The sequence below is a fragment of the Macaca fascicularis genome, chromosome 11, assembly GCF_037993035.2.
Source record: "Macaca fascicularis isolate 582-1 chromosome 11, T2T-MFA8v1.1".
NCBI lineage: Eukaryota > Metazoa > Chordata > Mammalia > Primates > Cercopithecidae > Macaca > Macaca fascicularis.
Window position 1 is genome coordinate 109,264,189 of NC_088385.1, and position 26,388 is coordinate 109,290,576.

General features: G+C 38.2%; 1 long non-coding RNA gene across 1 annotated transcript; it reads left to right on the plus strand.

Annotated features, from left to right (window-relative positions):
• The first annotated feature begins 943 nt into the window (after window positions 1-943).
• Window positions 944-26,178, plus strand: LOC135966115 (uncharacterized). The gene is made up of 4 exons (XR_010579219.1): window positions 944-1,400; window positions 1,656-1,786; window positions 2,098-2,202; window positions 25,979-26,178. It is a non-coding gene; the product is annotated as an uncharacterized lncRNA (long non-coding RNA).
• The last annotated feature ends 210 nt before the right edge of the window (window positions 26,179-26,388 follow it).

Consider the following 26,388-nt stretch of genomic DNA (forward strand, 5'->3'; position numbering starts at 1 on the left):
CACGTTTATTTTGAAAGGACTTGTGAACATCCAGTCAATAGAAAAATACATTCAGAAAATACTTACTGAATATTTATGATGTGTCAGACACTGTGTCAGAAACTTGGGAGGTAAAGCTTCTATGTCTAAGAAGCTCAGAGTCTAGTTGGGGGCAGGTAAGCACAAACTTTAAATATTTACAGTATTTTCTCTCTCTCTCTCTCTCTCTCTCTCTCTCTATCTTCCCCAAACTGTTTTGTCTAAAAATGGGTTACACATGATATGTACAAGCTTATACATTCAGTTACGTGTCCGTTAGTGTACCATATGTACATAAACCCAGATGGTGTAGCCTACTCTACACTTAGGCTATATGGTATAGCCTATTTCTCCTAGGCTACATACCTGTGCAGCATGTTACTGTACTGAATACTTTAGGTGTCTATAACACAATGGTAAGTATTTGAGTATCTATACATATCTAAACATAGAAGAAGTACAATAAAAATTTGGTATAAAAGATTTAAAAATGGTACACCTGTATAGGGTAATTACAATAAATGGAGCTTGCAGGACTCAAAGTTTCTCTGGGTAGTCAGTGAGTGAGTTGTGAGTGAATGTGAAGGCCTGGGACATTACTATACACTACTGTAGACATTATAAACACTGTGCACTTAGGCTACACTAAATTTATTAAAAATACTTTTCTTTATTCAATAAGGTAACCATAGCTTACTATTACATTTTTACTTTACAAGCTTTAAGATTTTTTAACTTTTTGATTCTTTTGTAATAACATTTAGCATGACACATAACATATAACGTTGTACAGCTGTACAAAAATATTTTCTTTTAATCTTTATTGCATAAGCTTTTTTCTGTTTTTAATTTTTTACTTTTAAAACTTTTTTGTTAAAAACTATGGTACAAACACACACATTAGTTTAGGCCGTGTATTAGTCAGGGTTCTATAGAGGAACAGAGCTAATAGGAGAGAGATATATAAAGGGAAGTTTATTAAGTATTAATTCACATGATCACAAGGTCCTGCAATAGGTCACAAGGTTTCACAATAGGCCATCTGCAAGCTGAGGAGCAAGGAGAGCCAGTCTGAGTCCCAAAACTGAAGAATTTGGGTATCCAATGTTCGAGGGCATGAAGCATCCAGCATAGGAGAGAGATATAGGCTGGGAGTCTAGGCCAGTCTAGTCTTTTCATGTTATTCTGCCTGCTTTATATTCAGTGGTAGCTGATTAGATGGTGTCCACCCAGATTATGAGTGGGTCTGCCTTCCCCAGCCCACTGATTTAAATGTTAATCTCCTTTGCAACACCCTCACAGACACACCCAGGATCAATATTTTGCATCCTTCAACCCAATCAAGTTGACCCTCAGTATTAACCATCACAGACCTATACAAGGTAAGGATCATCAATATCGCTGTCTTCTACCTCCATATCTTGTCCCATTGGAAGGCCTTCAGGGGTATTAACAGCTCCATTATAATCTTATGGGACCACTACTGTATATGCAGTTTGTCATTGACCAAAAAGTCATTATGTGGCACATGACTGTACTTGTATATATCACTTATTTGTGTATATCATATATCGTTGAATGTATATGTGGAATCTGGTCATGTAGGTAACGTTTGTGTGAAATATTTGGCCTTTTAGTTTCCTGTGGAGCCTGGAAGGATCAGGGTTCCTGAAAATTTAAACCAGAACTCAGATATTCCAGTAATTGCACATCAAGTGCCCACTAGTAGCTAAGCATCTGCTACACAACAGCATACAAAGTCTGGAAGGTAATGAAAATAGTGCAAATGGGTTCCCCATTTCTTTTCCAAGAAAAACCTCCTAATGGGTTGCTGATGAGCTAATCAGGTCAAGTGTTCTCTGAGTTGCCCACTTTCTAAAGTCAGCAAGCATAACATTTTGTTAACCTATTGACACAGAGGAAATTTGTTTTCCATCTGTCCTTTTACAGTAACTACTCAAAATTACTTTCTCTTCAGCTAACAAAGTTAATGAATAAATTATTCAAGTTTGACACTCATAGAAAATAACATTTTACATTTTTCGTTTTTATTCCTGATTATTTTGCTTTCTTTTTCAGCCATTACTTCTTTCCCTATGAAGAGCTTTTAATCTTTACTGAAATTTTGCAGTGTTGGTTTAGAGAGTCATACTCAGACTCTCTGGAGCTAATCACATTCACAAAGTAAGTTTCTTATTTTGCAGATATAACATTTATATATGTTGAAGCAGTCACATGATAATTTTGTAAATGCAGATAAATTCTATTACGAACTTATAACCATTTGCATAAGACAGAATAAAAGTTTAACTTTGCGCTACATGTAAACAAAAGGTTTCCTAAGGAAATAATTAGAATAAAAATATTTGGGACATTTTAAACCTGAGAATAAGCTCTTCTCCAAGATGGAAAAGTGAATTATAGGTCTTTGTTATTATTCTTTATGAAATCTTAATTCCAAGCATCTCTACTCACTAATATTTTGTTAAACTTATTCCTTTACTAAAATTTTCTTCAAAATTATCTTAATGTCCAACCTTTTGTCTGTCTCAAACTGTCCTTTCACTAAGTAGGTCCAAATTGGGTGTTTACTTGCAGTGAATATGTTTTTAGTGGTTTGTTGTATTCAGAGGATTATACCTTCAAAGATGGTCATCTAATTAATTCACAAAGGTAAGCTTTTCTTCACTTTTGTGGTTAGGCCAATTTAAATAATACGTGTTAGAGAATGAGCATCTATGTATTTCCTCTGCAGACTGACTATTCTAACATTCACTATACTAAGAGTATTGTTATTTAAGCATCACTAAATGCATTCACCTTCCCAATTTTCAGAGACAAAGTAAAACTCACTCATATTTCATTTATTATGAATGTGCATACAAGTCTTTTAATTTAACATTTTCCCCCGATGTAATAAAATAGCAATATTATTTTATACTTGTTAGAAAAATTCTACCAAGAGTATTTTTGATTTTCATCAGCAAGTGGTCACTGTTTCTTTTGGAAGGTGCTCCTGGTCACTAAAAACTGTATCACTTTAACCACAACCTCGTTAAACTGGGTTCAGAGACTCACAAATTATATCAACAGTAGCATTTCTTTCCGTTGAATATGCAAAGTAGGTTTTTATTCTCTATGTGTTCCAATATCTACCTTGAACAGTCTCAGAACTAGTACTTAGTACTTAGTACTTAAAAACTAGCATTTAAGTACTCTTGTGATGAAGGAAGTAATGATTAATTGATAACTACTTTCATTATGCTTATAAAACATTTCCCCTAAACTTTACCTTAATTTTGGGGGATGGTGAGGGAAGTCTCCTTTAATTACTTATCGACCCAGGTATTAGACAGCCATAATATCTTTTTTTTAAAAGCAGGAAATAATAGATTTTGTATGGAAATTTTTAAGAAATGTCAGAGAGCTGGTCCTGTTGAAAAGTTTAGCAGTTATAGAAAAATATTTCAAAAACATAAATGCAGCATTTTAAACATGGTTTGGTGTCCAGAATAACTTGTTGGTGTTATTTTTCATTTTCAACATAAATATCAACTGCCAGTATGTAATTGAATCACAAACATATTTGAATTCAGGAATTTTTATACTGAAATATTTCTCTGTGAGCAAATCCCACCTCACCAAACAGAAAGATTCTGTTACTGTTTGTGTGTTCTAAAAGCGAGAAAGCCTTGTATTATATAATTCTCTGTCGGGTGTTTTATGTATCTGTATGCTTTTTTATTCCACTCCCCCTCTCATTTTTGTACTCCTCAAAATATCTAGGACAGCATTTTTACATGCTTGTATACATTTAAGAATATAGCATAGTGGTTAAAAACTTGGCTTCTGCAACCAGACTGTTTAGGTTCAAATCTTGGCTCCATAACCTTTAGTACTGTGACCTTTGCAATTCACTCAAACCTCCTGTGCCTTGGATTTCTCATCTATAAACTGGAAGGTGGATTAACTGTTGGTGGATTAAATGAGTCAGCACATGTAGAGCACTTCAAGTAGTAGCTGGTACATATCAGGCTCTTAGCCAATATTAGCTATTATTATTTTTAACAAGTATTTATTAAGCACCTGTTACACTGAAACTGTGCTGTGGGTGCTGGGGATGCCATGATGAACAAGATAGTCATCTACTTCTATCATAAAATTTAAAGTTTGGTGAAATATTCAGGCAAACACACAGGTCATTGTAATACAGTATAACTGCTATCATAGGGTAGTGTAGGGTGTCACAATTGCCTAATGGAGGACCCCTTACCAGACTGAGGGTATCAGGAAAGTTTTTCTGGTCTAAGCAGTGTCTAAGCTGAGATCTGAAGGTTGGTGATATAGCTTGTACCCACCAAATCTCATGTTGAAATTTGATCCCCAGTGTTGAAAGTGGGGTCCAGTGGGAGGTGTTTGGGTTATGGAGGTGGATCCTTCATGAATGGCTTTGTCATTCTTGTGGAACTGAGTGAGTTCACACTCTTATTCCCATGAGATCTGGTTAAAAAGAGTCTGCCACCTTCCTCCCACTCCGTCTCTTCCTTCTGCTCTTGCTGTGTAATGCCTGCTCCCTTTGCTTTCTGCCATGAGTGGAAGCTTCCTGATGTGCTCCCCAGGCATAGCTGCTCATGCCATGCTTCTTGTACAGCCTGCAGAACCATGAACCAAATAAACCTCTTTTCTTTATAAATTACCTAGCCTCAGGTATTCCTTTATGGCAATGCAAGCAGATTAGACAGATGGGTAGGGGCTTGCCATGTGATAGTGAATGGTGGGGAGGAATGGAGTTTCAAGAAGACAGGGTAGCCAGAGGATCCATGATGGGAAAGTTCCACAGGGGAAAGAGACTGACACATTTAAGGACTTAACAAGGCTCAGTTAAATGCGCTATATAGTTCATGACAGGGGGTGGTGCACAAGCCTCTTTGTTCTGAGAAGAATAGGCAATCATGAAGGTGTAGAAGAGGAGAGTGTCATGTTCATATTTTAGTTTTCAGATCTCTCTAACTCCAGTGTAGGTAATATACTAAAGTGAGTTTAAAAGTTGATATAGGAAGATCAGTTAAAATGCCAGTGCACCATTCAGGAGAAAGATGTTGGAGGCTTGGAACCAGAGTGGTAGGCATGAATAGAAAGAGAACTTGAGAAATCTGAGAGACATTTATGGGAAGAGAGTCAGAAGGACTTGGTAATAATACAGTGCAAGATATGGAGTGAGAGTGAGAAAGTAGACCTAAAGATGGATTCCTAGGTTTCTAGATTGAGCATGTGATTGATACCATCTACAGAGACAGAAAACACTGACTGTAATGAATGGGCAGTGGTTGTGGCTACTCAGTATATATCCTTGGTAATTATGTCCCGGTTGTCAACTAGGAGCAAATCCTGCTCAATGTCAATTCATGTGCTCTTAGGTGGAGCTGATTCCACCTCCAGCTCCAAGGATGGAGCACATGAACTAGGTTGGACCAGTTAGTGCATCACATTCTCCCAGCCACATGTGAGAGGGTTGGTCACAGCAACTAAGCTTGATACAGTTAGAGTGAGTCTGACAGCTTTGGTGGGACTTGTTGAAAAAGGCTTGGGAGTGTGAATTGGAGCTGAAGCAGTTATCTTGAACCCACCAGAGGAATGTCTGCAAGAAAGGAGCCAACACAGTGGAAAGCAAAGCTGAGAGAAAGAGAGAAGAAAATCCTGAGAATGCTCTTTAAGTACTGAATGTAGCCGTGCCTATGTCATCCTCTCCCTTGCACTGTTTCTTTTTTTTTTAATTTAATTGAATTTTAATTTCCAAGATACACATGCAGGATGTGCAGGTTTGTACACAGGTAAACATGTGCCATGATGGTTTGCTGCACCTATCAAGTCATCACCTAGGTATTAAGCCCCACATGCATTAGCTGTTTATCCTGATGCTCTCCCTCCCCCAATCCCCCACACCCGACAGTCCCCATTGTGTGTTGTTCACCTCCCTGTGTCCATGTGTTCTCATCGTTCTGCTCTCACTTATAAGTGAGGACATGTGGTGTTTGGTTTTCTGTTCCTGTGTTAGTTTGCTGAGGATAATGGCATGTCTGATATTTTAAGAAACTGCCACATTCCTTCCCAAAGCAGTGGAACCATTTCACTTTTCCACTGGTAGTCTGTGAGAGTTCCAGTTTCAGAAGAAATGGTACCAACTCCTCTTTGTACCTCTGGTAGAATTCAGCTGTAAATCTGTCTGGTTCTGGGCTTTTTTTGGTTGGTAAGCTATTTATTATTGCCTCAATTTCAGAACTTGTTATTGGTCTATTCAGGGATTCAACTTCTTCCTGGTTCAGTCTTGGGGGGGTGTATGTGTCCAGGAATTTATCAATTTCTTCTCAATTTTCTAGTTTATTTGCATAGAGGTGTTTACAGTATTCGCTGATGGTTGTTCATATTACTGTGGGGTCAGTGGTGATATCCCTCTTATCATTTTTCATTGTGTCTATTTAATTCTTCTCTCTTTTCTTCTTTATTAGTCTAGCTAGCAGTCTATCTATTTTATTAATTTTTTCAAAAAATAAAAAAATAAAAAACAGCTCCTGGATTCATTGATTTTTTTTGAAGGGTTTTTCATGTCTCTGTCCCCTTCTGTTCTACCCTAATCTTGGTTATTTATTTTATTCTGCTAGCTTTGGGGTTTGTTTGCTCTTGGTTCTCTAGTACTTTTGGTTGTGATGTTAGAGTGTTGATTTGAGATCTTTGTAGTTTTTTATGTAGGCATTTAGTGCTATAAATTTCCCTCTTAATACTTCTTATAGCTGAATCCCAGAGATTCTGGTACAGTGTCTTTTTGTTCTCATTGGTTTCAAATAACTTCGTGATTTCTGCCTTAATTTCATTATTTACCCAGGAGTCATTCAGGAGCAAGTTGTACAATTTCCACGTAGTTGTGTGGTTTTCAGTGAGTTTCTTAATCTTGAAATCTAATTTGATTGTGCTGTCGTCTGAGAAACTGTTCATTATTATGTCAGTTCTTTTGCATTTGTTGAGGAGTGTTTTACTCCCAGTTATGTGATCAATTTTAGAGTAAGTGCCATATGACACTGAGAAGAATGTATATTTGTTGTTTTTGGGTGGAGATTTCTGTAGATATCTATCAGGTCCACTTGATCCAGAGTTGAGTTCAAGTCCTGAATATCCTTGCTAACTTTCTGTCTCAATAATCTGTCTAATATTAACAGTGGGGTGTTAAAGACTCCCACTATTATTGTATGGGAGTCTAAGTCTCTCTGTAGGTCTCTAAGAACTTGTGTTATAAATCTGGGTGCTCCTGTATTGGGTGCATATATATTTAGGATAGTTAACTCTTCTTGCTGAATTGAACCCCTACCATTATGTAATGTTTTTCTTTGTCTTTTTTGATATTTGTTGGTTTAAAGACTGTTTTGTCAGAAACTAGGATTGCAATCCCTGCTTTTTTCTGCTTTCCATTTGCTTGGTAAATTTTCCTCCATCCCTTTATTTTGAGCCTATGTGTGTCTTTGCACATGAGATGGGTCTTTTCAATACAGCACACTGATGGGTCTTGACTCTTTACCCAGCTTGCTATTCTGTGTATTTTAATTGGGGAATTTGACCCATTTACATTTAAGGTTAATATTGTTATATGTAAATTTGATCCTGCCATCATGATGCTAGCTGGTTATTTTGTAGACTTGCTGATATAGTTGCTTCATAGTATCATTGGTCTTTGTACTTCAGTGTGTTTTTGCAGTGGCTGGTACCAGTTTTTCCTTTCCACATTTAGTGCTTCCTTTAGGAGCTCTTGCAAGGCAGGACTGGTGGTGACAGAGTCCCTCAGCATTTGCTTGTCAGAAAAATATTTTATTTCTCCTTTGCTTTTGAAGCTTAGTTTGCCCAGATATGAAATTCTGGGTAGGAAATTATTTTCTTTAAGAATGTTGAATATTGCCCCCTATCTCCTCTGGCTTTTAGGGTTTCTGCTGAGAGGGCCACTGTTAGTCTGATGGAGTTCTCTTTGTGGGTGACCTGACCCTTCTCTCTGGCTGCCCTTAACATTTTTTCCTTCATTATGACCTTGGAGATTCTGAGGATTATGTGTCTTGGTGTTGATCTTCTCATAGAGTATCTTACTGGAGTTCTCTGGATTTCCTGAATTTGAATGTTGGCCTGTCTTGCTAGGTTGGGGAAGTTCTGCTGGATGATATCCTGAAGTATGTTTTCCAACTTGATTCCATTCTCCCTGTCTCTTTCAGGTACCCCAATCAGTTTGGCCTTCTTACATAACCCCATAGTTCTTGGAGGTTTTGTTTGTTCCTTTTCATTCTTTTTTCTCCAATCTTGTCTGCCTGTCTTATTTAAGCAAAATTGTCTTCAAGCTTTGAAATTCTTTCCTCTACTTGGTCCATTTGGCTATTGATACTTGTGGTTGCATTGTGAAGTTCTTGTGTTGTTCTTCAGCTTCATCAAGTCATTTATGTTCCTCTCTAGAATGGTTATTCTGGATAACAGCTCCTGTAATGTTTTATCATGGTTCTTAGCGTCTTGCATTGGGTTAGAACACACTCCTTTGGCTCAGGAAAGTTTATTATTACCCACCTTCTGAAGGCTTCTTCTGTCAATTCATCCATCTCAGCCTCTGCCCAGTTCTGTGTCCTTGCTGGAGAAGTGTTTCGATCATTTGGAGGAGAAGAGGTACTCTGACTTTTTGAGATTTCAGCATTTTTAAAAATTGATTCTCATCTTCATGAGTTTATCTAGCTTTGATCTTTGAGGCTGCTGACCTTTGGATGGGGTTTTTGTGGGGACTGTTTTGTTAATGCTGTTGTTGTTGCTGCTTTCTTTTTGTTTTTCTTTTGGGAGTCAGGCCCCTCTTTTGTAGGGCTACTGCAATTTGCTGGGGGTCCTCTCCAGACCCTATTTACTTGGGTCCCTCCCACACCTGGAGGTATCACCAGTGGAAGTTGCAGAACAGCAAAGATGGCTGCCTGCTCCTTCCTCTAGGAGATCTGTCCCAGAGGGGCACCAACATGATGCCAGTGGGAACGCTCCTGTATAAGGTATCTGGCGACCCCTGTTGGGGGGTCTCACCCAGTCAGGAGACATGGGTTCAGGGACCCACTTAGTAAAGCACTCTGGCTGCCCCTTGGCTGAGGGGGTGCACTGTGCTGGTGGGGGAGAATCCCAGTCATCCAGACTGCCTGGATTCCTCAGAGCCGGCAGGGGACAGACTAAGTCTGCTGATCTGTGGAGACCATGGTTTCCCCTTCCCACAGGAGCTCTTACATGGTTTGGCTGTGTCCCCACCCAAATCTTATCTTGAATTCCCACGTGCTGTGGAATGAACCCCGTGGGAGGTAACTGAATCATGGGGGGCAAGTCTTTCCCCATGCTGTGGATAAGTCTTTCTTATGATTAAGTCTTTCTCATGATAGTGAATAAGTCTCATGAGAGCTGACCGTTTTAAAAATGGGAGTTTCCCTGAACAAACTGTCTTTCTTTGCCTTCTGCCATCCTTGTAAAATGTGACTTGCTCCTCTTTGCCTACTGCCATGATTGTGAGGCCTCCCCAGTCATGTGAAACTGAAAGTTCATTAAACCTCTTTTGTTTGTAAATTGCCCAGTTTGGGGTATGTCTTTATCAGCAGCATGAGAACAGACTAATGCAGTAAATTAGTACTAGTAGTGTGGGGCACTACTGAAAAGATACCTGAAACTGTGGAAGCGACTTTGGAACTGCATAACAGGCAGAGGTTGGAACAGTTTGGAGGGTTCAGAAGGACACAGGAAAATGTGGGAAAGTTTGGAACTTCTTAAAGACATGTTGAATGGCTTCAACAAAAATGATGATAATGATATGGACAATGAAATCTAGGCTGAGGTGGTCTCAAATGGAGATGAGGAACTTGTTGGGACTGGAGCAAAGTGACTCTTGTTATGTTTTAGCAAAGAGATTGGCAGCATTTTACCCCTGCCCTAGAGATTTGTGGAACTTTGAACTTGAGAGAGAAGATTTAGGGTATCTGCAGAAGAAATTTCTAAGCAGCAAAGCATTCAAGAGGTGACTCAGGTGCGTGAAAGTCATTCAGTTTAATAAGGGAAGCAGAGCATAACAGTTCAGAAAATTTGCAGCCTGACAATGTGATTGAAAAGAAAACCCAATTTCCTGAGGGGAAATTCAATCTGGCTGCAGAAATTTGCATAAGTAATGAGGAGCCAAATATTAATACCCAAGACTGTGGGGAAAATGTCTCCAGGGCATGTCAGAGGTCTTCATGGCAGTCCCTCCCATCACAGGCCCAGAGGCCTGGGAGGAACAAATGATTTCATGGGCCAGGCCAAGGGTCCCAATGCTGTGTGCAGCCTAGAGACTGGGTGCCCTGTGTTCCAGATGCTCCAGCCATGACTGAAAGGGGCCAATGTAGAGCTCAGGCCATGGCTTTAGAGGGTGCAAGCCCCAAGCCTTGGCAGCTTCTATGTGGTGTTGAGCCTGTGATTGTACAGAAGTTAACAGTTAGGGTTTGGGAACCTCTGCCTAGATTTCAGAAGTTGTATGAAAATGCCTGGATGCCCAGGCAGAAGTTTGCTGCAGGGGTGGGGTCCTCATGGATAACCTCTGCTATGGCAGTGTGGAATGAAAATGTGTGGGTTGGAGCCCCCATACAGAGTCCCTACTGAGACACTGCCTAGTGGAGCTGTGAGAAGAGGGCCACCATCCTCCAGACCCCAGAATGGCAGATCCACTGACAGCTTGTACTGTGTGCCTGGAAAAGCTGCTGACCCTCAATACCAGTCCATGAAGGCAGCTGGGAGCTGTACCCTGCAAAACCACTGGGGTGAAGCCACCCAAGACCATGGGAAACCACCTCTTACATCAGTGTGACATGGATGTGAGACGTGGAGTCAAAGGAGATCATTTTGGAGCTTTACAATTTGACTGCCCCACTGGATTTTGGACTTGCATGGGGCTTGTAGCCCCATTGTTCTGGCCAATTTCTCCCATTTGGAATGGCCCTATTAACCCAATGCCTGTACCCTCATTGTATCTAGGAAGTAACTAACTTGCTTTTGATTTTACAGGCTGATAGGCAGAAGGCATTTGCCTTTTCTCAGATGAGACTTTGGACTGTGGACTTTTTTTTTTTTTTTTTTTTTTTTTTTTTGAGATGGAGTCTCGCTCTGTCGCCCAGGCTGGAGTGCAGTGGCTGGATCTCAGCTCACTGCAAGCTCCGCCTCCCGGGTTTTGCACCATTCTCCTGCCTCAGCCTCCCGAGTAGCTGGGACTACAGGCGCCCGCCACCTCGCCCGGCTAGTTTTTTGTATTTTTTTAGTAGAGACGGGGTTTCACCGTGTTAGCCAGGATGGTCTCGATCTCCTGACCTCGTGATCCGCCCGTCTCGGCCTCCCAAAGTGCTGGGATTACAGGCTTGAGCCACCGCGCCCGGCCTAGGACTGTGGACTTTTGAGTTAATGCTGGAATGAGTTAAGACTTTGACTTTGGGGGACTGTTGGGAAGGCATGATTGGTTTTGAAATGGGAAGACATGTGATTTGGGAGGGTCCTGGGGCAGAATGATATGGTTTGGTTGTGTCCCCACCCAAATCTCATCCTGAATTCCCTTATGTTGTGGGAGGGACCCATATGTTGTAGGAGGAACCCAGTGGGAGGTAACTGAATCATGGGGACAAGTCTTTCCCCATGCTGTTCTCATGACAGTGAATAAGTCTCATGAGATCTGATGGTTTTAAAAATGGGAATTTCCCTGACCAAGCTCTCTTTGCCTGCTGCCATTCATGTAAGATGTGGCTTGGTCCTCCTTGCCTTCTGCCATGATTCTGAAGCCTCCCCAGCCATGTAAGTCCTTTAAACCTCTTTTTTTTTTTTTTTTTTTTTTGTAAATTGCCAGTCTTGGGTATGTTTTTATCAGCAGCATGAGAACAGACTAATACAGGCTCCATTCCAGGGAGATCAGAGTTCTGTCTGTAAACCCCTGGCTAGAGTTGCTAAAATTCCTGTAGGGAGGCCCTGCCCAGTGAGGAAGGATGGGTCAGGGTCCAGCCTAAAGAGGCAGTCTGGCCATAATCTGCCACAGCCACTGTGCTGTGCTGTGGGGAATTTTCCCTGGGTTCAAACCTCCCAGTCTTCCTGAGTCCAGCAGGGGAAAAAAGGCAGACTAGAGCTGCAGTGATGGCTGCCACCTCTCTTGCTGGGAGCTCAGTTGTCTTAGTCATCTTAGGCAGCAGACATCTGCATTGATGGTGTCCACTCCTCCCCTCAGGAGCTCAGTAGTCTTAGGCAGTCTCTAGCCGAGTGGCTGCTGAGAATCTGCACAGCTCTGTGCTTGGGACCCAAGAGCCTGGTGGCATGGGCTCATGATGGGGATCTCCTGATCTGTGGGTTGCACGGATCTGTGGAAAAAGCATAGTTTCCTGAGCAGGTTAGCACACTCAGTCACTGCCTCGCTTGACTGGAGCTGGGAGCTCTCCTTGCCCTGGGTGGCTCCCAGGTAGCCCATCATACCACGCTACTTTTTCCTGCTCTGTGTAGGTCACACCAATCACCTAATCAGTTCCAATGAGAGAACCTGGACACGTCAGTTGTCAGTGCAGGATTCACTCACTGTTTTCATTCTTCTCAGTGGTAGCCTCTGACTACAGCTGTTTCTAGTCAGTCATCTTGGTCCCCGCCCTGCACCTTTTCTTTTATGTGCACTAATAAGTTGTTTCTTGGCTTAAGCCATATAGGTTTTTAAATATATATACTTTAAATATATATATATATATATATATATATATATATATATAAGACACCACATATGAAAGAACTAGCTGTGGAGGTAGAGGTTGAATTCAGCCTTGACTATGTTGAGTTTGAGGTGTTTGTGAGGCGTCTTTATAGAAAACAGATATCCGGTAGGAAATTAGATATGTGGATAGAAAGTTAACAATACCTTATACAGTCTTTGGTAAAAAATTTTTAGAGAGTCATTTTGTAATGCATGCAGAAAAGATCTTCAAAAAATGCTGACCTCTCCTGTAGAAACATCTAGACCCAAAGGATTTGGAAAAAGCAATTCTTTATTCTCAGTTTCTTCAAGGATTATTAGTCTATTCAGAGTTTTTACTCCTAGATCCAGCATTTACAATGAATGTCCATTCATTTCCAATTTACCTTCTAGTTGTGATGAACTGAGTAATAGCCCTTCAAAGATGTCTAACTCCTGGAACCTGTGAATGTTAATTTGTTTGTTAAAAGGGACTTTTCAGGTGCGACTAAGGTAAGGATTTTGAGATGGGGTGATTAGCCTTGGTTATCCAGGTGAGCCCAAAGTAATCACAAGAGTTCTCATAAGAGAGAAGGCTGTGTGCTGACTGAAGCAGAGATTGGAGTGATGCATTTTGCAGATGGAGAAATGGGCCAAAAGCAAAGAGAACTGGTGGACTCTAGAAACTGGAAAAGGCAAGGGAACAAATTCTATCCTAAGGCTTCCAGGAAGAACTTGGCCCTGCCAGCACCTTTATTTTATACCAGTGAAACTGATCCAGACTCCTCCAAAACTGTAAGAAATTAATTTTGTGTTGTTTTAATACACCAACATTTCTGAAACTTTTTTACAGCAGCCCCACTGAGGCTGTTAGGGAGAGCCCTAGTCCAATCTGACTAGTATCCTTACAGGGAACTAACACCCCACTGTAATATGATATTTGTGTATTTCTTTCTATGTATGTATCTCAAATTTAACAGCTTTATTGAGTATAATTCACGTATCATAAATTTATCCAAGTATAAAATTCAATTTTTTTATTATATTCACAGGTATGCATAACCATATCTGCAGTCATTTTAGAACTTTTCAATCACCACCAAAAGATAACCCATGTATTTTAGCTATCTTCTCCCTGTCCACCATTTTCCATATCCCTAAGCAACTACTAGTCTACTTTCTGTCTCTATAAATTTTCCAGTTTTAGACATTTCATATAGATGGAATCATATAACATGAGGCCTTTGCGATCAGCTTATTTCACTTAGTGTAACGTTTTCAAAGTTCATCCACATTGTAGCATTTAACAGTACTTTATTCCTGTTTTTGGTTTTGAGACAGTCTGGTTCTGTTTCCCAGGCTGGAGTGCAGTGGAATGATTTCAGTTCACTGCAACCTCTACCTCTTGGGCTCAAGCCATCCTCCTACCTCAGCCTCCCAAGTAGCTGGGACTATAGGCATGCACCTCTCCACCTAGCTAATTGTTTTTTGTATTTTTTGTAGAAATGGAGTTTCCTCATGTTGCCCAGGCTGATCTGCAGCTCCTTGGCCTTCTATCTACCCACCTTGGCCTTCCAAAGTTGGGATTATTTCGTTTTATAGATGAATATTATCCCACTATATAGACACAACACATTTTTATGTATCCATTAATTAGCTGATGGAAAAGTTTTTATGTAGACATATGATTTCATTCCTCTTGGGTATATACCAATAAGTAAAACTACTGGGTCATATGGTAACCCTATGTTTAACTGTTTGAAGAACTTTCAGATTGTTTTCTAAAGGCTACATCATTTTGCATCCCTACCAGCAGTATATGAGCATTCTCATTCCTCCATATCTTCTCCAACATTGTTATATGACTTTTTTGATTCTAGGCATTCTACTGGGTGTAAAGTGATATCTCATCAAGGTTTTGGTATGCATTCCCATTATGATGGTTATGACCTGAATTATCTTCCCCAAACTTCCTGGGTTCATATGTTGAATCCCTAATCTCCTGTATTTCAGAATGTGACTGTGTTTGGAGGTATGGCCTTTTGAAGAGGTAATTAAGTTAAAATGAGGCTGTTAGGGTGAGCCCTAGCCCAATCTGACTGATATCCTTTTAAGAAGAGAAGATTAGGACAAATAGAGAGACACCAGGGATCTATGTGCACAAAAGAAAGACCATGTGAAGACATAGCAAGAAGACAAAGATATGCAAGCCAAAGAGAAGGGCCTCAGAAGAAAAAACCTGCTGACACCTTGATCTTGTTCTTCTAGATTCCAGAACTGTGAAAAAAAGTTTTTCTGCCACCCACTCCATGGTATTTTGTTATGGCAGCCCCAAGAAACTCATGACTAATGATGTCAAGCATTTTTTCTTGTGTTTGTTGGCCATTTGTATATTTTCTGTGGATAAATGTTTCCTCAGATTGCTTGTTTTAAAATTGTCTTCTTATTGTTGTATGGTTGAGTTGTAAGAGTTCTTATATATTCTGCATACTATGCCCTTAGCAGACATATGATTTGCAAATATGTCCTCTAATTTTATGGGTTTTCTTTTACCTTGTTGATAGTTCCTTTGTTGCATGAAAGTTTTTAATTTTAATGAAAGCCAACTTACCTAATTTTTCATTTCTTGCTCCTGCTTTTGGTGTCATATCCATTTCAAAATCCAAGGCATGAAGATATTTCCTTTATATTTTCTTCCAAGAGTTTCATTTTTTTAGCTGTTACAAGTATATTCTTAATCCATCTTGGATTAATTATTACATATGGTGTGAGGTAAGGGCCCATTTTTTTTTTTTTTTTTTGGCATGTGGCTATGTAGTTGTTTTAGCATGATTTATTGAAAGATCTGTTCTTTCATTGTTGAATCATCTTGACATCTTTGTAAAAAATAAGTTGACTAAAGATACATGATTTTATTCTGGACTCCCAATTCTTTTTCGTTATTTATCTATTTATTTTATTTTAGCCACAGGGTGTATGTGTGCTTGTTTGTTACACGGATATATTGTGTATTGGTGGGGACTGGGCTTCTAGCGTCCCCGTTACCCAAATGGTGAACACTGTACCTCATAGATAATTTTTTATCCCTTGCTCCCCTCCACAACCTCTTCTCTTTTGGAGTCTCTAGTGTCTATTATTTCCATCTTTATGTCCATGTGTATCCATTGTTTAGCTCCCCATTATAAGTGAGAACATGTGGTATTTGATTTTCTGTTTCTGAGTTAGTTCACTTAGTATAATGGCCTCCAGCACCATCCATGTTGCTGCAAAGGACATAATTTCATTCTTTATGGCTACGTAGTATCCCATTGTGTATATATGCCACATTTTCTTTATCTAGTCAACTGTTTATGGACACTTAGGTTGCTTCCATGACTTGGCTATTGTGAATAATGTTGCAATGAACATACAAGTACAGATGCCTTTTTGAGATGATTGTTTCCTTTTATTTGGGCAGATAGTCAGTAGTGGGATTGCCAGGTCCAATGGTAGTTCTGTTTTTAGTTATTTGAGAAATCTCCATACTGTTTTCCATAGAGGTTGAACTAGTTTAAATTCTCACCAATAACGTACAAATGTTCCCATGCCATCTATTGTTTTTCCACCTTTTAATAGTAGCCATTCTGACTGGTATAAGATAATATTCTGATTTTAATTTGCAATTCTCTGATGATTGCTGATGTTAAGCACTTTTTCATGTGTTTGTTGGCTGCTTGTATTTTTTCTTTTGAGAAATGTCTATTCATATGATTCTCCCAACTTTTAATGGGATTGTTTTTTTCTTGTTGAGTTGTTTATGTTCCTTGTAGATTTCGGATATTAGTCCTTTGTCAGAGGCATAATTTGCAAATATTTTCTCTCATTCAGTGAGTTGTCTGTTTACTCTGTTGATTATTTATTTTGCTTTTTAGTTTAATTAAGTCCAATTTGTCTATTTTCATTCTTGTTACAATTGCGTTGGGGATCTTCATCATAAAATTATTTGCCTATGCCAATGTTCAGAATAGTTTTTTCTATGCTTTCTTCTAGGATTTTTATAGTTTCAGGTCTTACATTTAAATCTTTAATCCATCTTGGGTTAATTTTTGAATATGGTGAGAGATAGAGGTCCAGTTTCATTCTTCTGCATATGACTAGCCAATTTTCCCAGCACTATTTATTGAATAGGGTGTCCTTTCACCATTGTTTATTTTTGTTGACTTTGTCAAATATCAGTTGATTGTTAGTGTGTGGCTTTATATCCAGGTTCTCTATTCCATTCCATTGATTTATGTGTCTATTTTTATACTAGTGTCATGCTGTTTTAGTCACTGTAGCCTTGTACTATAATTTGAAGTCAGGCAATGTGATGCCTCCAGATTTGTTCATTTTGCTTAGGATTTCTTTGGCTACTCAGGCCCTTTTTTGATTCCATGTGAACTTTAGAATTTTTTTTCTAGTTCTGTGGAATATGACATTGGTAATTTGATAGGAGTTGAATGCGTAGATTACTTTGAGCAGTATAATTTTAACAATATTGATTCTTCCAATCCATGAGTGTGGGATGTTTCCCCATTTGTGTTATCTATGATTTATTTCAACAGTATTTTGTAGTTTTCCTTGTAGAGATCTTTTACCTTCTTTTTTTTATGAGAAAATATTTGAAAATCTTATATTTGACAAATGAATAATATGAAGAATATTTGAAATGCTCTCAAAACTCAACAGTAAGGGGCGGGCATGATGACTCAAGCCTGTAATCCCAACACTTTGGGAGGCTGAGGCAGGTGGATCACCTGAGGTCGGGAGTTTGAGACCAGCCTGACCAACATGGAGAAACCCTGTCTCTACTAAAAGTACAAAATTAGCCAGGTGTGGTGGTACAGGCCTGTAATCCCAGCTACTCGGGAGGCTGAGGCAGGAGAATCACTTGAACCAGGGAGGTGGAGGTTGCGGTGAGCCAAGATTGCATCATTGCACTCCAGCCTGGGCAACAAGAGTGAAACTCCATCTCAAACAACAATGACAGCAACAACAACAAACTCAACAATAGGAAGACAATATGATTACAAAAGACATGAAGAGACATTTCAATGAAGAGAATATACCGATGCAAATAAACATATTAAAACATATTTAACATCATTAGCTATTAGGAAAATGCAAATTAAAACAACAATAAAGTACCAAACACACCCATTAGAATGGCTTAAATCACAAGTAGTGACCACATCAAATACTGGCAAGGATGTAGATAACTCTGAGTGCTTATACATTGCTGGTGGCTATGAAATATGGCACAGCCATTCTGGAAAACAGTTTGGCAGTTTCTTTTTTTTTTGGATTAAACTAACTTTTTAAAAGAGACTATCCATATGTATTGTTTTTTCATTTTGTTTTGTTTTTTAATTTTTTTTTAATTATTATACTTTAAGTTCTAGGGTACATGTGCACAACGTGCAGGTTTGTTACATATGTATACACGTGCCATGTTAGTGTGCTGTACCCATTAACTCGTCATTTACATTAGGTGTATCTCCTAATGCTATCCCTTCCCCCTGTCACCTCCCCACAATAGGCCCCAGTGTGTGATGTTCCCCTTCCTGTGTCCAAGTGATCTCATTGTTCAATTCCCACGTATGAGTGAGAACATGCGGTGTTTGGTTTTCTGTTCTTGCAATAGTTTGCTGAGAGTGATGGTTTCCAGCTGCATCCATGTTCCTACAAAGGACACAAACTCATCCTTTTTTATGGCTGCATAGTATTCCATGGTGTATATGTGCCACATTTTCTTAATCCAGTCTGTCACTGATGGACATTTGGGTTGATTCCAAGTCTTTGCTATTGTGAATAGTGCTGCAATAAACATAAGTGTGCATGTGTCTTTATAGCAGCATGATTTATAATCCTTTGGGTCACCTTCTTGATTAGATTAATTGCTAGGTATTATATATCTGCGTGTGTGTGTGTGTTTGTGTGTGGCTATTGCAAATTAGATTGAGTTCTTGATTTGGCTCTCAGCTTAAATGTTATTGGTGTATAGAAATGCTGTGGATTTTTGTATGTTTATTTTGTATATTGAAATTTGTTTGTCAAGTCTAGGGGTTTTTTGGAGGAGTCTTTAGGGTTTTCTAGGTATATGATCATGTGATCAGTGGGCAGAGATAATTTGACTTCCTCTTTTCCAATTTGGATGCCTTTTGTTTCTTTATTTTACGTGATTGCTCTGAGTAGTGCTCCTAGTACTACGTTGAATAGGAATGGTGAGATTGGATATACTTGTCTTGTTCCAGTTCTTAGAGGTAATGCAATCAACTTTTTTCCATTTAGGATAATGTTGACTGTGGGTTTGTTGTAGGTGGGTCTTATATTTTTAGGTGCTTTTTAATTTAATTTAATTTTATTTTCTTAGAGGAATAACATAATGGCTACTCCATAGGCAGAGCAGCCAGGTATGTTCTTTTGATGCCTAGTTTGTTGAGGGTTTTTATCATGAAGGGATTTTGGATTTTATTGAATGCCTTTTTTGCACCTATTGAGATAATCATATGGTTTATCTTCTTAGTTTTGTATATGTGATGAATCACCCTTTTCGATTTGCAGATGTTGAACTGTACTTGTATCTCTGGAATAAAACCCATTTGATCGTGATGAATTATTTTTCTGATGTGCTGTTGGATTCACTTTGCTAGTTTTTTCTTGAGAATTTTTGCCTCTATACTCATCAGAGATATTGGTCTGTAGTTTGCTTTTGTGTGTGTGTGTATACTGGCCTGAGTTTGGTATCAGGGCGATACTGGTTTCACTGAATGAGTTACAGAGGAATCCCTCCTCCTTGAGTTTTTGGAATATTTTCAGTAAGATTGATAGCCTCTCTTCTTTGTGTATCTGGTAAAATTTGGCTATGAATCTCTCTGGTCCTGGGCTTTTATTTGTTGAAAGATTTTTTATTACTGATTCAATTTCATTACTTATTATTGGTCTGTTCAGGATCTCTATTTCTTCCTGGTTTAATCTTGGACGGTTGTAGGTTTCCAGTAGTTTATCAGTTTCCTCTAGGTTTTCTAGTTTGTGTGCACAGAGGTATTTGTAGTAGTCTCTGAGGATCTTTTGTATTTCTGTGGCATCAGTTTTAATGTCCCTTTTCTCATTTCTGATTATAATTATTTGAATCTCTCTTTGTTCTTGGTTAATCTAGCTAGCAATCTATCAATTTTGTTTATCCTTTAAAAAAACTTTTTGTCTCATTGATTCATTGTGCCTTTAAAAATAAACTCAATCTCATTTAGTTCTGCTTTGATCTTTGTTATTTCTTTTTTGCTGCTAGTTTTGGGTTTGGATTATTATTATTTTTTTTAGTTCCTTGAGGTTCGACATTAGGTTGTTAATTTGAGATTATTCTATTTTTTTTTTAATGAGGGCATTTAATGTTACAAACGTTCCTCTTAGCACTGCTTTTGTTGTATACCAGAGATTTTAGTATGTTGTGTCTCTATTTTTATGTGTTTCAAAAAGTCTTTCAATTTCTGCCTTAATTTATTATTCACCCAAAGGTCATTTGGGAGCAAGTTGTTTTGCTTTCATGTATGTGTGTAGTTTTGAGAGTTCCTCTTGGTATTGATTTATAATTTTATTCTACTGTGATCTGAGAAGATACTTGTTATTATTTTGATTTTCTGAGTTTATCGATACTTGCTTTATGGGCAAATATATAGTCAATTTGGGAATATATTCCATGTGGAGGTGAGAAGAATGTATATTCTGTTAGATAAAATGTTCTGTGAATCTCTATTAGGTTCATTTGGTTTCCATCCCAGTTTAAGTCCAGAGTTTCTTTGTTGATTTTCTGCCTTGTTGATCTATCTAGTGATGTCAGTGGGGTGTTGAAGTCCACCACTCTTATTATATTGCTATCAATATGTTTTCTTAGGTCTAGTAGTATTTATTTTATGAATCTGGGTGCTCCAGTGTTGGGTGCAGATATATTTAGGATAGTTAAATCTTCCTGTTGTGTTGACTTCTTTATCATTTCATAATGACTTCTTTTTTTAAACTGTTGTTGGTTTAAAGTCTGTTTTGATATGAGGATGACTACTCCCTCTTGCTTTTGTTTTCCATTTGCATGATATATCTTTTTCCACCCTTTTACTTTGAGTTTATAGCTATCTTTAGCCAGTATGTGTGTCCCTTGTAGGCAGCACATATTTGGGTTTTCCTTTTCTATACAGTTTGTCACTCTGTATCTTTTAAGTGGAGCATTTAGACCACATACATTCAAGGTTAATATTGATATGTGAGGTTTTGTTTCTGTCATAGTGTTGTTAGCTGATTGCCTTGGGATTTCAATTGTGTAATTGCTTTATAAGGTCTGTGAGCTTTGTATTTATGTGACCTTTTATGATGGTGAGTGTTGTTGTTTAATTTCCATGTGTAGAACTCCTTTAAGGCTGGGCAGTGGCTCATGCCTGTAATCCCAGCACTTTGGGAAGCTAAGGGGGAGGACTGCTTGAGGCCAAGAGTTTTAGACCAGCCTGGTCAACATAGTGAGACACCATCTCTACTAAAACAACAACAACAACAACAACAACAAAACTCCTTTGAGCATTTCTTGGAGGACTAGTCTAGTGGTGATGAATTCCCTATTTCTCCTTGATTTACGAAGCTTAATTTGACAGGATATGAAATTCTTGTGTGGCATTTATTTTTCTTTAAGGATGCTAAAAATAGACCCCCAATCTCTTCTGGATTGTAAGATTTCTGCTGAGAAGTCAGCTACTAGTCTGATATTACATATATATATATATATATATGCAATTAGACACTTCTCTCTTGCCATTCAGGATTTTTTTGTTTACATTGACTTTGGATAGTCTTGGTGAAGTTCTTGGAATGTATCATCAGAAATTCTCTGAGCTTCTTGTATCTGGATGTCAAAATCTCTCCTAAAACTAGGAAACTTTTCTTGAAGTATTTCTGCAAATAGGTTTTTCATACTTTTTGCTTTTTCTTCTTCTCCCTCTGGAGTACCTATAACTCATAGGATTGTACACTTTTGTATTTCTCAAAGGCTTTGTTCATTAAAAAAAATTCTGTCTGAGTTAATTTGAAAGACGTGTCTTCCAGCTCTGAAATTCTTTCTTCCACTTGGCCTATTGTTAACACTTTCAATGTATTTTGTAACTCCTTGACTGAATTTTTTATTTCTAGAAGTTTTGTGTATATTTTTTACAATGACATTTATCTCTTTTCATGTCCTAAATTGCTTTTCTGATTTATTTGTATTGGTTTTCAGCTTTTTCTTGGATCTCACTGAGCTTCTTTAAAATCAGTATTTTGAATTATTTATCTGATATTTTGAAGACTTCATTTTGGTTAGGATTTGTTGCTGAGGAGTTAGTAATCCCCTTTGGGGGTGTTGTTACATTCTGTTTTTTCATACTTTCAGAGTTGTTTCCCTGGTTGTTTCTTATCTGGATAAACTATCTCTCCTTCTTATTTTTTTATTTTGCTTTCCTTGGGATAGGATTGTTTTGCCCCATTGAGCAGGTGTCTGTAATGTATGATGTGGTGTAGTGTCCTTTGGGTTTGGTTCTGGGTGTTTCAGTGGCAAAGAGTCTGTATAAATTCTTTGGTAATAGCCTTTGTATGGTGGCTTTCTCAAATGCTGGTTGTAGTAGTGATGTGCTAAGCATGTGAGCAGCTTCACTTACTGCCTCCTGTGGGCTCAGGGTGATGGAGGTCTCAGGAAGCTTATTTCATTCTCCAGCGCTGTGCACTTGAGTCAGCAGATTTCCTGTTGTGTTGCACCATTCAACTTCCAGGCCAGTAGGTGGTGTTTATGTCTGTTTTTATGTTCAGGTCTCCTACATCCTTGTGGTTCTTATGCCTAGTTTTCTACCCATGAGTGAAAATGGGGTATTCAAGTGCCCAACTATTGTTGAATTGTCTATTTCTCTCTTCATTTAAATAAATTTATACTTCATATGTATTGGTGCTCTGTTGTTAGTTGCATATATATTTATGATTGATGTGTCTTTCTGATTAATTGACCTTTTAAAAACGTCTTCTTTTATCTATAGTAATATCTTTTGTTTTAAGGCGTATTTTGTCAGGTAATTGTATAACCATTCCAACTTTCTTGTGGTTGCTGTTTGCATGATATTTCTTTTTCATCTTTTTACTTTAAGTCTGTTTGTACTTTGAATCAAAAGTGTGTTTCCCATAGATAGCATATATTGGCTCTTGTTTTTGGTCTAGTCTGAGAATCTCTGCCTTTTGACTGGATTATTTAGTCCATTCACCTTTAATGCTGTTATTGATATAGTTGAAATTGTGTTTGCCATTTTTGTTTTTTATATATCTCATGTTTCTCTTGTTCCTCTGTTCCTGCTTTACTACTTTCTTTTGCATTAAGTGAATATTTTATAATGTATCATTTTAATTTTTTAAATTTTTTTCACTATGTTTTTAAGTTATTAGTGGTTACTCTAGGGTTTTTCTATATACACGGTGACTTATAATAATCAGTTTGAGATTTATACTAAATTAATTCTAGTGAGATACAGAAATGTTACTTCTGTATACCTTTGTTCCCTTCCTCCCATTTTTGTGATACTATTCTTATTCGTATTACATCTATTACATCTAATATCTGAATATTACAAACATAACAATGCATTATTGTAATTATAAATTTACATGTTTTTATGTATTTTTAGGAATATTGAGGAGAACAAATACACACACACAACACACACACACATTTATAGCTTTTGTTGTGTTAGCCTTTTAATCTATCATTTCTGGTTCTCCTCGTTTGTTCCTGTGGATACAACTTGCCATCTGAAGTCATTTACTTAATCCAATACAGCTTTGCTCCCACCCACCTCCTTTGTTCTATTGACAAATATTACATTTTTATGTTATAGGCTCAACATTGCATTATATACTTCTGTATACAATTACTTTTAAAATCATTTAGAAGAAGAAAGGAAAAGAAGCCCTGACTTTTACAAGTAGATAATTACCTTTCGTCATTCTTTTTGCTTTTTTTCATATATATTCCAGTTACTCTCAGGGTTCACTTGTTTGTAGCATGAATTTCTTTTAGTACTTCTTATAAGGTAGGTCTGCTAGCAACACATTCCCTCTGTTTTTATTAGGACATGTCATTATTTTACCTTATTTTGGTGGATATCGAATTCTTGGTTAATAATTGCTTTTCTTGGATCATTCTGAATATATTGTTCTTCTGGCCTCAATTAATTCTACCGAGACATCAGCTGTTAATCTTCCTGGAGTTTTATTCTAAATGATGACTCATTTTTATCTTGATGTAGTCAAAATTTTCTTCTGGTCTTTAGCTTTAGCTTTTTCTCTTTCAGGTATCTTTTGGTGTGACATTGTAATCATACCTTCCTTTACTTTTTAAATCATGGCCCCTTTTATTTGAAAATATTATTTGAAATTATTTATAATCTCTACTTTAAAAACTTTGTTCAATCTGACATCTGATGTCTGTTAAACCTGACATCTGGTAAGTCTTCCAGGCAGTTTCTGTTGTCTACAATTTTTTTTCAGTGTATGGCTTATTCTTTCCTGCTTCTTTATATATCTCATAATTTTTTGTTGAAAAATGAAACATTTTAGGTAGTATATTGTAAAAATTCTGGATACTGGTCTTCTGGGGCTTGTTATTATTTGCTTAATTACTTGTTTGTTGATTGACTAGATTGTTTTGGTGAAATTTCTTTCTTCCCCTGAAGCATAAAGTCTACAAAGCATTTCTCAGGGGATGCAGTTTGATATGCTCACAGTCAGCTGGGAACACAGTAGATTTGGCAGAGCTCTCTTTTGTCTTTTTCTCTGGTCACACCCAGGTATTATGCTCCACTACTTGCTGGCTGATGGCTCTATTGCTTTCAACAATGCCCTGGAATATAGATTGTTCTAGAAACTGACCCAAAAACTTTGGGCTCTTTTTAAAAAAACTGTTCCTGAGGTCAGTTTTTGAGATTTGTTTTGACCCTAAGAGGGCTCCTCCCAGATGTCTTGCTTTCTGTTTCTCTATAGCAAATCATCCAGCTTACAATTTAGGCTATATCTCTAATGAATCTCTATCAGTTTTTTCCCAATTGCTTTTCACAAACCTTCACTGTTTTTGAGAGTACCTGTAGGCTTGAAATTGTCCATGGTTTGTTGGAAATGAAGTCAGTTTCTTTGGGGAGAGATTTGAAGTACTCTGTTATACATTGTTCTTCTCTACCTTTGAGCAAAATCTCTGAGCCACAGTTCTGGTCCTGGAACAGGGACAATGACAGACTTCTCTCTAAATGATATACCTACTTTAAGTGCTAGTAACTTTTGGTGTGTGTGTGTGAAGTGGTCCCAGTTCAACTCGGCTTGACTCTGCTAGTATGGCACTGATATGGTTTGGCTGTGTCCCCACCCAAATCTCACCTTGAATTGCAATAATCCCCACCTGTCAAGGACAGAGCCAGGTGGAGATAATTGAATCATTGGGGCAGTTTACCCCATTCTGTTCTTGTGGTAGTGAATACATCTCATGAAATCTGATGGCTTTATAAATGGGAGTTCCCCTGCACAAGCTCTCTCTCAGCTGCTGCCATGTAAGATGTGACCTTGCTCCTCATTCACCTTCCACCATGATTGTGAGGCAGCCATGTGGAACTGTGAGTCCATTAAACCTCTTTCCTTTATAAATTGCCCAGTCCTGGGTATGTCTTTATTAGCAGTGTGGAACAGACAAATACAGGCACCTGTTAAAGCAAACTAAATATGGCCTGAGAAGGAATCCAAACTTCTATATTTGAGTTCTTGTGGACGAACTGTAACCTAGTTTAATAGCCAGACAAAACTGAAAACCTAACTTAATAGTATACACCGAAACAATAGTTTAGTGTTGGCCATTCCAGCAGTCATGCTTCAACATGTTCTTGTTGAAGCAAGTGTTCTTCAATTGCTGAGACTGGTGAGTGTTCAAACAAGGCAAACGCGGAGCTGTAACCAACCTCACTGTTTCTGTACTTCACTTCTGATTCCCGTACATCACTTTAACTTTTTGTTTATAAATTTGTTCTGACCACAAGGCACCCCTGGAGTCTCTGTGTATCTGCTATGATTCTGGGGGATGCCCAATTCATTCATCGTTCATTGCTCAATTAAACTCCTTTCAATTTAACTTAGCTGAAGTTTTTCTTTTATCAGATGACGTCAGAAGCAGGATCTGAAGTGGAGCTTATAGTGACCCCCAGGAGTGCTGAGTAAACGTGCAAGGTACCTGCAGGACCCACTTGTGTCCGTTGATCTCTCAGAGCAGCTGGGGATTGTGGGTAAGCTCCCTCTTGGATTTTGGAGCTCCATGGATTTGTGTTTTGAACTCTCTGAGTTTCTTTGAGCAAATTTCTGATCCAAACTAGGTTTGGAGTTGTGACAGAAACTGGACTGGGTCCAGGAATGGATTTGATCCGGGAATTAACTGGCTTGGATCCAGTTAGAGGCCTTTTACATCTGACTGGGTCAGAAAGGAACTGGTAGTAAGCAGTAATATTTCAGGGGTTATACAGTTTGGCTTTTGAAAATTCAGAGGGATTTTTGTGTTCTACTCTTTTGTTTCA